Source organism: Lepisosteus oculatus, chromosome 4, assembly GCF_040954835.1.
Source record: "Lepisosteus oculatus isolate fLepOcu1 chromosome 4, fLepOcu1.hap2, whole genome shotgun sequence".
Lineage (NCBI taxonomy): Eukaryota > Metazoa > Chordata > Actinopteri > Semionotiformes > Lepisosteidae > Lepisosteus > Lepisosteus oculatus.
Window position 1 is genome coordinate 39233156 of NC_090699.1, and position 14728 is coordinate 39247883.

Here is a 14728-nt window from a genome sequence, read left to right on the forward strand (position 1 = left end):
ACATTAATGGTATCCCACTTGCCTTTTTGGCAATTAGAAAAAAAGTCTTCTTCAGACAAATCATTAAAGTATTTTTCATAACACCCAAGTCTATCACCAATTTTGTTTACAGGATACTTGATAATAGAATAGTAGACTGGACAACACTTGCTATCAATCTCTCTAGCAACAACCAACATTACAGATTTTTCCATAAAAAGTCACAGTTTGTTTTTAGCATTGAGTCTTGTCGGTAGACAGTTGAAAGGTTATGAAATGAGAGCTAAAGACAAACAGAGCACAAAACATCAGAGAATAGAAACTGGCTGACGATATTTAGTCAACATAAAAATAATAAAATTAAATTAAACATTTTCCCCCAGAAGGAAAAAAGAAAGTAACTGTTTAGGCTTGTCAGTTCCCCCGAAACAATAATGCAAATATTAAATAAATGAACAAGACCCTGTAGCAGAATGAAAGAGTATCACTTTTAATACTGAATGTAATGCTTTAGAGAACGCAAAGCATAATAATTTAAGATTTAAGATTTTCTTACCTTTTCCCCTTTTGATTAGTCCATATGTCTCCCAATCAGATATGCCTCACTTCTTTAACATTTTAGTATTTTCTCCTTCAAATGGCAAGCACTAGTAAAAAGCTATGGATTTGTTGAAAATATAACATTCTGGATACAATAAATGCTAATATTGTACAGTATATGAAATATATACTTTATACTATTTTTCTGAAACAAAGACCATCACTTCAGGTTTTTGCTGGCGTTATGAAATCGGCCCTTTGGTAATCGGTAAATTATAGAAATTATTTTGTTTTTAAAAGTGAATTTAAAAGTGAACCCTTTTCTATTTTACACTAATTTTAAGAAAAAAAATGGAATCCTTTCTTTTATAGCAGAAACTGGGAGGCCAACCACTGGAGCCATGCATTTCTTCCTCTGCATCTCTAAAAATGTCATATTTTGATGTAAGAGAATAACAAAGGACTTGAGCAAAGTTTTCTCAAATTCCAGTATCTTAAACCACAGACTCTTCCATTTGTGATGGCTCAGAAGAGAAGAAAAGTGTGTGACAGTGCAGTTCCATTTGAAAAGCAATAAAAAAGTAATGTCAAAAACATTCCTGCCCTAGATAAATAAGCCTGACCCCAAAACTGATTACTCAAACGTTTTGCTGAGTTTTAGGTTTCTCCGAACAACAATTCAGTCAAAATTAAAACAAAAAATATAGTATTCTCTCGTCTCTGTTTAAATGACCCTATCTACTGTACCTACAGTACACATTGGACTTTAAGCTACAGTTTTCATTTTTGATGTTCATATTATTAAACTGCACAGTGTTATCTTTAGAGTTATTTTGAACTCTAATTTCTACTTGAAGTACTCCTTATTTCACAAAAGTCACACAATATGGACTTGGTTGGTGGTTCTGTAAAAATGCATTAATCAATTTGATAAGATGTACTCAGAAGGTTAGGAACAATGTGAAACATGGAGGAAAAAATGCATAAAAAGTAGCAAGCAAACTGATATCTTTGTAATACAATTTCTGTATGAATACATCAGTAGTGTGGCACTCTTTGTTAAAAATTACAATGAGCTTCTTTATTTTCAATTCCTTTTTTGTATTGATAATTAAGAAAATATAATTGCCCAATGTTTAACCAGCAGTGTAGGCTTAAATTGTCAGGAATTAGTCAACAATGTCACCTGCACTTCTGCTCTGATGAATGTCATGATAAAGGGTTTCCCGGCTATACACGCAAGAATGTCCTGTGTTCTTTGTAATTAAAATTTTGTCTGACTCTACAGAAGGCCACTGCTGCGATTAATTAATCTTCTGAAGGTAGCAGAATAGTTAGGAAAACCTTAAAACTTGCCTTGTTTGGCTTATCTCACTTTGAAACTTGTCATATTGGGAACAAGCAGAAACATATGCACACAGTCTGGTACAACTCCAAGCAAGTGCAATCTGAACATTTTAAATGTGAATTTATGTCGCTCTTTATTTTCCTTTAGAGAACACAGAAAGAAATAAAAAGAGAGCTGCAGGTAAGTCATTTCTCTGCTTCCAGTATTGGCTTAGTGTTCTTTTGTTTGTTTCTTTTCCCTGGTTGAAAGCTCATCTCATGAAGTGGCAGAGATGGAGCACAATAATAGCTCTTCGCCTCTGCCCACTTTGTTAAACTAACGCCAACAGACAAGAATCTCAGGAACCCAGGGCCATCATAGATGGGCATCTGTTTAGGCTATTTCACAGATGATGGGATCTTTAATCCTAGCCTGCGCCTCTTGATTAATTCCTAGAGTTTCAAGTACAATGAGTCATCCTTAATGGTCATTGAAAGAACGGGAAGAATCACTTATAATAGGATATTGTAATGCTGCCCTGGGCACTTCATTAGTCTTTTGAAGAATGCCTTCCTCACAACGTGAGATGCCTAAAGGTAAATAGCTCCAAGCAGAAACCTCTGTGACTTCATAATGAATTTTGCATTTCTATTAAACTCTATTATTCCAACCTACTGAAGGAGGCAAAGCTCTCTACACTATAACGCTATCCATTCTTCACACAGCACTGAGCAGCTACTGTATGCTTTCAGAATTGCCAAATAAGGTCACAGGTATTTCAATTGTAAATTACATAGAATTTTAGTGACCGGATTTCAGTCTATACAATTATGAGGGATATTTTGCAAATAGATATTACATTTCCTGGATAGATGGGATGATGTTGATGTACAGATTCATTTGCAATGTGGACTCATGATCACAAGAAAGTGGATTACCGTCCCCACGGCAATCTTTAGATTTCTATTCTTTCTCATTGTCCTTTTACTCCAGATATCTCAGTCAGAGTAGTTCGTTGAAAATGTGTCAGTATTTGAGAGGTAGAGTTAGCCTGTAGGACAGGCACAGTGTAATCTAAGGCATCTCAGTTTGCTTAATGGCACACTACATCAGAAAGGCTTTGAGCAACATGAACTTAGGACAATGCATTCAAATTCAGATTCTTTCTTTCATCTTTACTAATTATATTTTGATTTCATGGGTATTCATTTGTGAGATGGACTCCAAATCTTTGTAAATATATTTTTTTCAAGGTCAATTTGGAATTTTTCATTAAAATAATAATGTTCAAGGATATTCTATTTCCAAAAAGAACACTCGTGCAAATAGCTATTCTATTGCAAGATACAGTGTATAAAATATATAAGAGCAGAACCATTTTTTATATGTACACTGTAGAACACTAGTCCTGAATATTAAAATCAATAATTTTCTAGTGCTTGTGCTAGTAATTTAAAGAGCTATTTTTCTCTTATCTTCAAGAAGTATTAAGCACTTTGCAGTGGAAAATGGTTACCAAGTAAACGTTGGATTTCAGAATTAGCTACTACAGTATATACATATAGTGAAGTGTATGAATTTAGACATTTTCTTCGGTAAGTGTTGATGACATTATAGTAAAGCACAATCAAATAAACAAAATGAATTTAACTTAATAAAAGCTGGATAAAACATCATATTTCCTTGGGAGATCTTGGTAAATCCATGGAAGAACTGGAAAGCCTATGAACATACAGCACAATGGTACATTTTTATAAAGGGATATTTTGGAAAATTAAACAGTGCATAATGCAGCTGAATATGTTTGCATATAAACCGTAGAAACAAACACATCTGAAATAGTGTATTGTACTTTTATGTTTCATAAGAAAGTAATGTATTGCTTTTTTTCCTGTTCCAGGCCATTACAGCAGCTCAGTGCATTAAAATGAAATAATACTTCATAGATGTATGTGGTTACTTTAGTTAGGGGGTAAAAGCTTTTTGGTTCCTCTCTGAAAATAATTTGAAATAAAAAATCTGAGGAAAAGTAGTACAAATAGAATTGTCTGCCTTACAGGGAGATGAAGGGAAAAGAGAAGCTTGCTCATTTTGAAGAAGCACACTCTTCTCTGTTTTAACAGAGGGCTTACACTGTAGAAAGATAAAACCTTTTAATGCAATTCAAGAGGCTCTGTATATGACACACAAGTAAACACATGAACAACAAATCTATTCTGGCTCTTTTTAGACCTCAGTGTTGTTGCATTTGTTGTGACCTTTTATTCTTAGGGGAGATTCAGTTTTACAGTTTGCAGGTTTTCAAAATCAAGTTACATGTACATTTACTAAGCTTTAAAAAGTGTACAGCGTATCATAAAAAGAGTATGCATAAAAATCTTCACCCACTTTCAAGATCAAATAATCTAGTCATCGCTTCTAGTTACATTAAAGCAATGTCTCCTGCTATTAAAACCAAATGAGCATGACAGATTTCAAGATTAAAGATGAAAAGAAGATTCCCGTTCATCAGAGAATGATATCCAATGAAAATGACAGGAAGGAATAAATTGTTTTGCAATATTATGATCAGTAGAATCCATCCATATTCAAACCTCTTTATCAAATACGGGGTCTGGGCTGGAGCTTATCTTGACAAGCAATGGGGACAAGGCGGGAATACACCCTAGATGTGATGCCAGTCCATTGCAAGACACAGGCACAAATACATTCACACCAGGACCAGTTTTCCTAGAAGATAACTAACCTATTAGTATGTTTTTGGACTATAGGTGGAAACCAGAGTGCCCAGAGGTAACCCACGTAAACATGGCAATAATATACAGTACAAACTCCATGCAGATAGCATCCCAGAAACTGAACCCTGGGCCCCAGTGCTGTGAGGCAGCAATTTTAACCACTGTTCCACTGTGCCACCAGATTGATAGAATATTTTAAAGAAAGCATTAACATTGTCACAGGAAAAAAAGGGAAAATAAAAATGTAGAATTACTTTGACCCTTAAAGGTGACCTGGAATGCTAGGAACGTAGAGAGTCTGGATCATAAGAACGTTTACAAATGAAAGGAGGTTCTTTGCCCATCTAGCCCTTTGGATTGCTAGTAGCTAATTGATCTGACAGTCTCATCCAGCAATTTCGTACAAGAAGTCGGGTTAGTGACTTTGTCAAAAAGGCTGTAAGCCTTCTTCCAGACACTTAACACAACCTTTGTGTAAGTAAAGAAATGCCTCCTGTTCTTAGCTTCATAGTTTCCTCTTGAGTTCTCCAGTTTATTTTTTGCTGCTGATTTTGAAGGTCGTAGGGTTTAATTTCTCAGTCTTGGAAAATTATGATTACTTCAGTCAGGTTACTTCATAGTCTTCATTGTACTGAAGAAATTGTTTGTTTTTAGTCTATCACAGTTTAAACCTTGGAATGTATCTGGTTGCTCTGTGCACAGCCATATCCTTTTAGTGATGTGTCCAAAATTGTTCACACTATTCTATTTGAGATAGTACTGGTGCATTTTACAATTTTAACATAACATCCTTTGTTTTAAACTCTACACTTTCAACTAAATTTCCTGTTTCCTGATGCTGAGTAAATCAGATGGAAAGATTTCCCTTTTTATTTCCCATATTATCTAGAAGATGTTGTAAGTCATACTATTTGATATTTGCATACAGTATGTATACTCATTTCTTGCTAGTCTGCATTTACAAACACCAGCCCATCTACTTGAGCTCCACAGCAACGCTCGCACATACACCAGCATTCCTCGCCTTAACAAACCTCCATGGATCAGATGATGCCTACTTCCCCACAAATTATTATCACAATGTTCTGTTCGTAGCAACTTGTGTTTTTCTAATTCTCTATTTCCAACCATTTTCTCAATTCTTTCCTTGTGCTATCTTGAATCCAGGTTGTTAAGCATTGTGTTACTTATCACATTAACTCAATTATGTTTTCAGAGAACATAGCTATGTAAAAGTTAGTGTGGTGATTATCACTAGATCACTAGACCTTTTTTACTGTATACTGTACATTCCTTTGGTGTTTCAATAACCTAGGACACATGGTATGGGTGTTGCCATCAAAAGTGCTTACAACAGGGTTTAAGGTTTAGTCATATGTGCTGTTCTTCCAGAATATGTATCTGTACATGATTGACTGGAGGTTCAAGTAACCCTCCAAAACCATCTGATCCACAATGTAAATGATGAATCAATAAACAATGTGACCCAAGTATGATAATTTATTGTCTTTGCATCTTAATACATAGTCATTAAATATTTAAAAGCAGAAAATAAACTTTAGACCCTTTAGATAGCACTGATACAAACAGGAAAGTCTTCCCACCTCAATCTCAATCTCAAAGATCATCCACATGAAAAATTAATATAAAACTGTGAATGCACTTGCCAGACTCTAGGAATATTAAAAGTTCAGAGTTTTTGGATATCAAATATGCAGTACTGTATATGTACTCTTCACACATCACACGTACAATGCACATCTTACCTATAGGCAATTTTAAAAAACATGAGTTTCACAGTCTTGGAAAAGTTTCTAGGATGTTGTACGCTTGCAGAGACAAATGTAAGTCAAGGGTCAACGCATATGAAAGAAAAAGAATCTGTCAGTGAAAGAGAGGAGGAGAAATCGGGAGACTGGCCAGGAAGGTGCTGAGTGAATTTGATGGTGTGAGTGTCAGAAGTCATCAGTAATGCCCACTATTCCAATCTGTTCCCTCTGAGCTTTATCTCGCTGCTGTTGAGAGTTATGTTTCTCCTGGGTTATGGTTCAATCTTATTTTATTTATGGACTGACTTCTTTGCGTTTTATACCACTAGGTTCGATCGGTAATGAGCTCACAAGAACATTTTTTGTTTTGGGTGTCTTTTTTTTATGGTGGATAATATCCTGTGGTGAAGCTTTACACAAATCACCAGAGAGAGCTTGTGGTATAAAAAACAATCAAAAACAATAAATACTGTTATATGCACTCTTTGACCTGCTAGTAAGTCCCTTTCAATAAAAGTATCTGCCAAAAAAAATTGCAAAATATCTTCTCTTTAATGAATATACTGTACAAGTAAATTGTTTTTAGATGTTAAGGAGCATAAAAGATAACCCTTATAACTGTATAATTATTTGCATTAGTTATTGCTGTGCAGCAGGGAATAAGGCATTCTGTCTTGTTATAAACCATTCCATCCAAATCAGAGATTACCACAGTCCTACAAAGACATAGTTCTGCAGACTTTAGAATTCAAATTTTGTCAACATCTCCACTCAGGACATTTGGCAGGGGCACGTCCTGGTGGTGGAGTGGCTAACCCTGGAACTGGAACTTGCGATCTGTCCCAGAGGGGAGAGAAGACCAACTAGAGATGGAATTATTTGATCTGAAGGCCTTTTAGGTTTCCTGCATCCTGTATGTTTTAACCAAGTCCTCAAGGGTAGAGCATGTGGCAGAAGATCATTTACCTGGAAGAACTTAATGATTGTTATGGTGGATGAAGGCTGCAACAGAGACCTCCAATTGTCTTCGTTTCTATGCCCATGGATCAAAGTTACATTCTGTCAAGATGTGTGGAAACAGATGAACAACAATTTTACCACTATAAAAAATTTCACACAAAGGCATCTTCCAACCCCAGCTTCTGCAATCCTTTGACAAACCAGCTAATGACAATGGGATAATGAAATAAAATGAAGTCTTTTCAGCAGCAGTAACTGAGATTGAGCGATCCTTTTTCGGATCCACTACACTTGAGCTTTTTGGGGAAGAGGCTAGAAAAAGTACCTTGTAACATCATTCCGGACTGAATGGCTGCAAGGATGACTATTCTGTAGGAGAAAAACAGAAAAGAGTGTGTTGCAATGTGGGACATGCAATATCAAGATTTAGGGCTACATAAACAGATGCTGCCCCTAACCTGAGTGCACAATGGTAAGTTAAAACTTGTACATTATGGAGTACTGCAAATAGTGGTTTCACACAAGGATAAAAAGCTACATGTAAACTCATACTGTTTAAATTTTGAGCACTACTGGAAAATGTATATGAATTTTAAAAGCATCATATTCATGGATATAAAATGACTGGACTTACTTTAATGTTAATGTAATGGACTTACTTTTCACTGTTAATGACTAGTTACAATTCTTCACAAACTTAACAATCATTCAGGTGATTATAATTTAGTCTAAATGCACTCCTTTTCAGATATCATAGGCCAATCATCCTAAGAGTATTGATGCACTACTAAAGCAACACTTTTCTAACACTACACTTAAATTTATTTTAAATGTTTCTCTAAATATCGCAAATGCAAGCTTTCTCCATTTCCTCTTAACACAACCATTTATTTTTTTTGCACTAGCAAAACCATTTTAAAATAAACAAGTTAACAGTATAATGCTGGCAACAACACTTCAGACAGAAACTGCACAATGGGGGGATCTTAATTATTTTATCAAAAAATCAAAACAGCACCACCAACTATATATCACAAGACGCATGACAAAAAAAAACTTTTTAGTGATGTTTAGTATCCAGATACAAAAGCATAAAGCAATTATTTTTCAAAGGTATATTTACTTTGTGTGATTTAAACATATTTAAAAAAGTAGCAAGGACCCTTCTATGTCCAATTAAAAAACAAAACAAATTCATTTTCCTTTTCAAAACCCCTATAATAAGGGTTTAATGAGTTTAATTTTAACAGTTAACAACACTCTGCACCAATACTTCACTGCTGACAAGATCGGCTCTGATTAAATTACTGTATGAGAGAGGAAGTAATTCATAATGGTGTGATGGAACACTTTTTTAAGACAACGTATCCTGTATTTTAGGGTAGAAAATGGTATGATGACTAGAGATATGATAAAATCATTTAACTTTAACCATTAACAGCACAGAGATACACAAATGAAAATGTCTAAGGTGGTGGTTAATTGTTTTTACAATATTATAATTTTTTCCCTGTTTTATGATCAGTTTAGAAATACAGTACATGCATCTCTGATTTAATGTTGCATGACTGAAGCTACAGGGGAAGGTCATCTCCTATTTGGAACAGATCCCTGCCTTGTTTGAATAAACACTGTTACGCAGTTACAGTACACTGTTACAGCACGCCTGCTGTGACTCTGTCATTCCCACCCGCATGCTGTGAAAGCAGTACTAGGACTTAGAAGACTAATGATCAAGGTGCAGCTTCAGAAGCCCACATGAGGCTTAAGTCACTTACTGTACATGCAAACACATTGCAACACACTCACTATCTGCATCCTTTTCAATGTCTAAAATAACAAATTCGCTTGATAACCAGGATTCCGAATGGCTGTCCCGCTGCTATTGCTTTTTTTATTTTTCAGGGAGTTTCCTCTTTGTTTTAAGTTTGGACTGTTAGGGTATTTACATTCTTATCACTAAATAATTGCAATAGTTTGGATAGACTCTTGGTCTTGATCTTATTAAGGCCTCCTCTCATTTGCAACTAGTGTTTTCAAGTCTGGTATTTTAAACAGAAGAGGAAGGTTAACAGTGAAAAAAGCATAGTGACAAAATGCCAAGACTTTCACTTCACACATTTGGACATGTTGGCAGTTGGACCTAACCACTAAAATATGATAACTTTTCTACACTCTGTTGCTATCTCACCACTATCTCTCCACATACTGTAAGAAGAAGGTACTGTAAATATCTAGCACTCATAGTCATAGAGCTCCAGTCACTACTTTATTTTGTTGGTGCTTCAGAAAGTGTAACAGGGTTTTTACTGTTCTGGAATGAAGTTCCATATTACTAATTCCATGTACAGTAGGAGGTTAATGAGGTGCTTCTGCTCCTCCAGAATGGCACAACAGAAATAAAAGCCTTCGGCCACAGCTCTGACCTGAAACAGGTGGCTTAGGAGAGACAGGTGGTTGTGGAGACAGTTGGCATTTAGTGGATGGGGAGCAGACAGTGAAATTTAATGGAGAAAAAGATACACAACACTATCCCAAGCGTTCTTGACAGAAGAGCTGTCTACTTATTCTTACAAATACTGCGAAGTCTTTGAATACTTTATTTTGGTGGTAAAAACGAATGCAGAAACAGCAAGCGTGCAAGGGACACATCACATGCACGTGAAAAAGTGTACAGACTAGAACTTTTAAAGTTGAAGTCCCAGCCAGGTCCGGTTTCTTGCAAATTAATCTTCTTTTGAGCGGAAAAACAGAATCCATTTCTTAATATACAAAAGATGAAAAACACAGAAGGAATTCTGCATTGCTTTATCATACCACGCCTCACAAGAAATAAATATTGTGTTTCTATGGAAACGAGAAAGCTCTAGTTGCCAATTAAAGAAATCCTTCGGTTTACTATGTGAAAGAAAAAGGTAATAGAGCGTTAAACAAGCAACAAAATCATTTAAGGCGTAAATCATCAACATTTTTATTTTTTACTTTTCAAACTCATTACAATTTTCTGTTATTGAAAACTATCAAAATATTAATAAAACTCTTATTATTTCACTAATTCCTTATGATGTTTCAACAACTTGCTGCGAACCGTTTTCTCTCATGATACAGAGATGATGGCAATAAAGCTTTTCTGAAAAAAATGCCCCCCTTTGAACTACTGTACGCTGTCTTTTAGAATGGTCATATACTACACTTAAAAAACATTTTTTTTATTTTGTATAGTTAAGTGCAATATGCAATATGACATTAACGAACTGAAGGGGATCCAGTTTTTTAAATATTATATATTAATATTATGATGATAAAAAAGGAGGGAAAACCATTGAATTTGGCAAAGTTGTTTTAGCAAATGATTATTCCTGGCTTCACCCTTTCACTAGCAACACAAGTGCCACCTATCGATTGTCTTTGGACAGTGAACCACATAGATATACAGTACTACATTACAATGTGGCATACTACCCTTATGTTAACACAGTTATGAATGTTAACACGTGTTCTGAGTGGCTGCATCTGTAGCATCTAGTTAGCAAAAACATGTTTCAGATACAAATAAACATCTAGCCTGAAGAATCTACAGTACATCTGAAAAAGACATGTACAGTATGATGACACTTCATTCTCAACTTCTAGGTACTGTCCTGAAGCAGTAAACAAGAGTGGGCAAAATGTTAGTTTGTATACAGTAATTAAAACAATTTAAAATAAGTTATGTTATATTAAAAGCATGTTCTTCTTCAAAATCAACAGTGAAACATGAAGCAGAGGACAAAAGCAGACACTGTAAAGTTGAAAACAGGAGAGAGATCTTTGAGCAAAAGAGCTTGTGGGAGTCTGGAACAAACTATCAGGCTACAGTATGTTGTTGAAGCTGATGCTTGGTTAATTTAAAAAAAAAGAGTTGATAAGATTCTTGGATCAATTAATTAATGAATTCGATGGGCCAAATGGCCTCCTCTCATTTGTAACCTTTTTCAGTTCTTATAACTATATCTGACTGAGTTGTCACATCCACATACAGTTTTCCCTTTTTCTGAATAAATTATTGTGCAAATTGCCTTACTCGTATTTCTACAGTATGACATTTAATGATACAACAAAATTAAATCAGTATTTTATAATATACAGGTAATTACCAGCTGTTCTGTATGGGTTAGAGAGGTCTCTGCTTTAATTAAAATGGTGATAAACACACAATAGGCATTACTGAACTATTTGTCTCATCTTTAGTATTCCTCCATTTTGTTTTGTACTGGCTCTGGATTCCCTTTAGGAACACCATAAATAACCCAGAACAACCACTTGACATTCAGGGGGAGTGAAGAACATATACAACAACCAAAGGTTTTGTTCTATTTTTTATATGCCAAGGAGACTCATTGTTTTTTTCTTTTTATTCATTTGAGATGTTTTAGGCCTCACTGCAGTTTAATTAACAGGCACTCACAAAAGTTTCATTTCAGTTGCTTAACCTTCATACGTTGCCTATTTTTTGTACAATGGTACAACTGCCTCTCATTTTTTTCAGATACAAACTGTCTACCCACACACCTATTGTTATTTTAATTAATTTGTCCAGCTGCATATTACACCTGAAATTTATAGTGCTTGTTGAGTACAATAATTCTTTAAAATGTTCCTTTAAAAGAAAGAATATACATCTTATATCTTCCTTCTAGACTCAAACAGTGGGTAAACTCCACCTTGCATGAATAAACTTGATCAAGATTTGTTGAGACAAATTGATTTCTATTCTTATTTGTATTTAGAAATATTTTTCACACACTGTGAGGTGACAGATGTGCTAAGGAATGCTTGACATTACACTGCAACATGAATATCAATACGTCATCACCATTTTCATTATTAAATTGCCATTTCTCATGAAAATATATAATTATTGGCTCTTTGAGTCAGCTACTCTGTACGCTTAAAGGTTTAGTGTCATAGAAGTATTTATTTTTTTAATTGTAGAAATTAACATCTGCTGTCTGTGAAATTAAAAATCATCTCCAGTTAAATGAAAAAAAATTTGATAAAATTCCACACTTACTGCCTGGAGGAATTTTCATGGTCTGTCCTACATTGAAGAACTAATAAGAATACTTTTAACTTTGCAGACTATGTAACCTAAAATGAATTAGCATTTACTGTGCATATGCAAATTATGTATTTGATAATCCATTTACTGCCCATTTGATGACACCATAAGCAATAAAGAGTTTTCTGAGAGGGAATATTTGAAATAGCTCTCATTAAATTGTAATAAAGCGTGCAAAGCCTCTCAGTAATCTCTTAAATCTCATCCATCAACCACATCCCAGGAAACATGGTATTTTGTGTCTTCTCATTACATTGAAGAGGCAGGAGAGTTGGTGTGAGTGTGAATATGTATTTATTTAATTGTGTTGTAAAGCAAATATGCATTAAAAGCCTAGGGATCACCTACAATCTCTATTTTTAAGAAGTGTAGATTCCACAGTATATCTAAGAATACTATTTGAAGATATTAAAAATGCAATTTATCTTTGCATTGGAATGAAAGCATGTCTTATTGGTAATATTTAATCTCAGCTCTTAGGAGTCTTGCAACCATTTCTGGAAGCTGTTGGAATTCCTAGCTGGGAAATGTAAAAAAATATACATTTTTATATTACACAGTACTTGATGCTGATCAACTAATATGATAATGCTACTGCTATGCAAAGTTCTGTTAACTTAAAAGTATGACAAGAAAATCTGCTTTAGACATAAAACTGGGACTAACAATTATCCTTGAGCAGCACAATGACCCAAAATGCCTCAAAACTATCATTGAAGTCAAAGGTAATGGGTCTAAATACTTACTCTATGCCATCCACATATTTCATTTTTTGTCTTCAGACTTTGCTGACATTTTAACTAATTTCACTCTTAGAAGCTGTCAATTTGAACATTCATGTTTGAATAAAACATGAAGTATGCATCATTTTGTAATTTCCCCATATAGAACGTACAGTAGGAAGGGCCTGAATACTTTTGCTAGGCACTGTAATTAACTTGCTCAATGGTGTGCTGGATAAGGGAATCATAATGTGAAAATGTGAGTCTTTTGCATTTTATCTTAGCCTCAGTTCTATGTAAATCCATACAAATTAGTAAAATGTCTAATGACTTTATGGAGCAAAAAAAAAAGTTTTAACCTAGACATACGTAGGAACCTTTTTGATAAACTACTGTAAAAAGCACTTAGCCGGCAAGTGATAGAACACTAATATGCATTTGATTCAAAATGGTATTTTGATACAGTACCCAGTGTATTTTAATGCACATTCAGTAATGACTGTAGTTTTGATTTTTTTTCAAAATAAATTGTTCCACTTTAATTTCCATGTTTTACTTTGGTGACATTTAAAGCCTAACATTAGCTGAAGAACAATTGTCTTTATTGCAAAGAATGAGCATTAAGTCCTGTGTACAGTATGCTGATTGGTAAATTAGCCTTGTCCTATGTAGCTCTTGCAGAGAAATACATTCATTTATGTACTGTAGTTGCTTAAAATTGAGCAGAATAATGATTTACAGTTCAAACGTTTAAGTTTCAGTATCTGATAATGACAATTCAGTAGAGTGTTAGGAATTAGTAGTGAGGACCCTATGCAGAAAACCAAGGCAAACTCCAAAAGGTGTAGTGGAAAGAACAATCCAAGGTCCGAAAGCCCTAGGTAAACTAGCCAGTGCAAAAGTACAAATAACCAGAGGCGGAGCCGTAATCCATAAGGAAGCCGAGAGTCAAAAGCAGAACGAGACCAAAAGAACCGAAAGCGAAACCAGGAGACGTAGACGGCGAACAAACCAGGGCCAGGAAGCCAAAAACCAAGTAGTAAATAACAATGAGACTGGGAGTAGCTCTAGTCAGGAAAACCCTAATACTGAGCACTGGGGAGAATGTGAAACATCATTAAATAGGCTGGGGTAAAAGGCTAATTTTGAACCGTGCTGGAATGTGAGGTGGAATGCCAAGTCCTCCGGGGGCGTGGTGTAACAGAGGTCCTGAGATCAAATCTGGACCTGGGGTTTACTATCTGTGTGGATTTTGTATATTTTCCCTATCTTCAGTTTGGGTTTCCTCCAAGTGCTCCAGTTTGATCTCACAGTTCAAAGACAGTAGATTAATTGACTTCCCGGAAAACTGGCCCTGGTGTGAGTGAGTCTGTCAAGTTTGTGTGCCTTGCGATAGATTGTCCAGGGTGTATCCTGCCTTGCGCCAGATGCTTGCTGGGATAGGCTGTGGCTCTTCCATTGGTTTAAATGGTTAGATTGTGGTTGGTTAAGTGAAAATGACTCACTTCAGCAATTTATATAACAGAAACTCAAGAAACAGCATGTCTTCCTAACTTACTTAGAAATGTACTCCTTATTCATTTTTGGATATT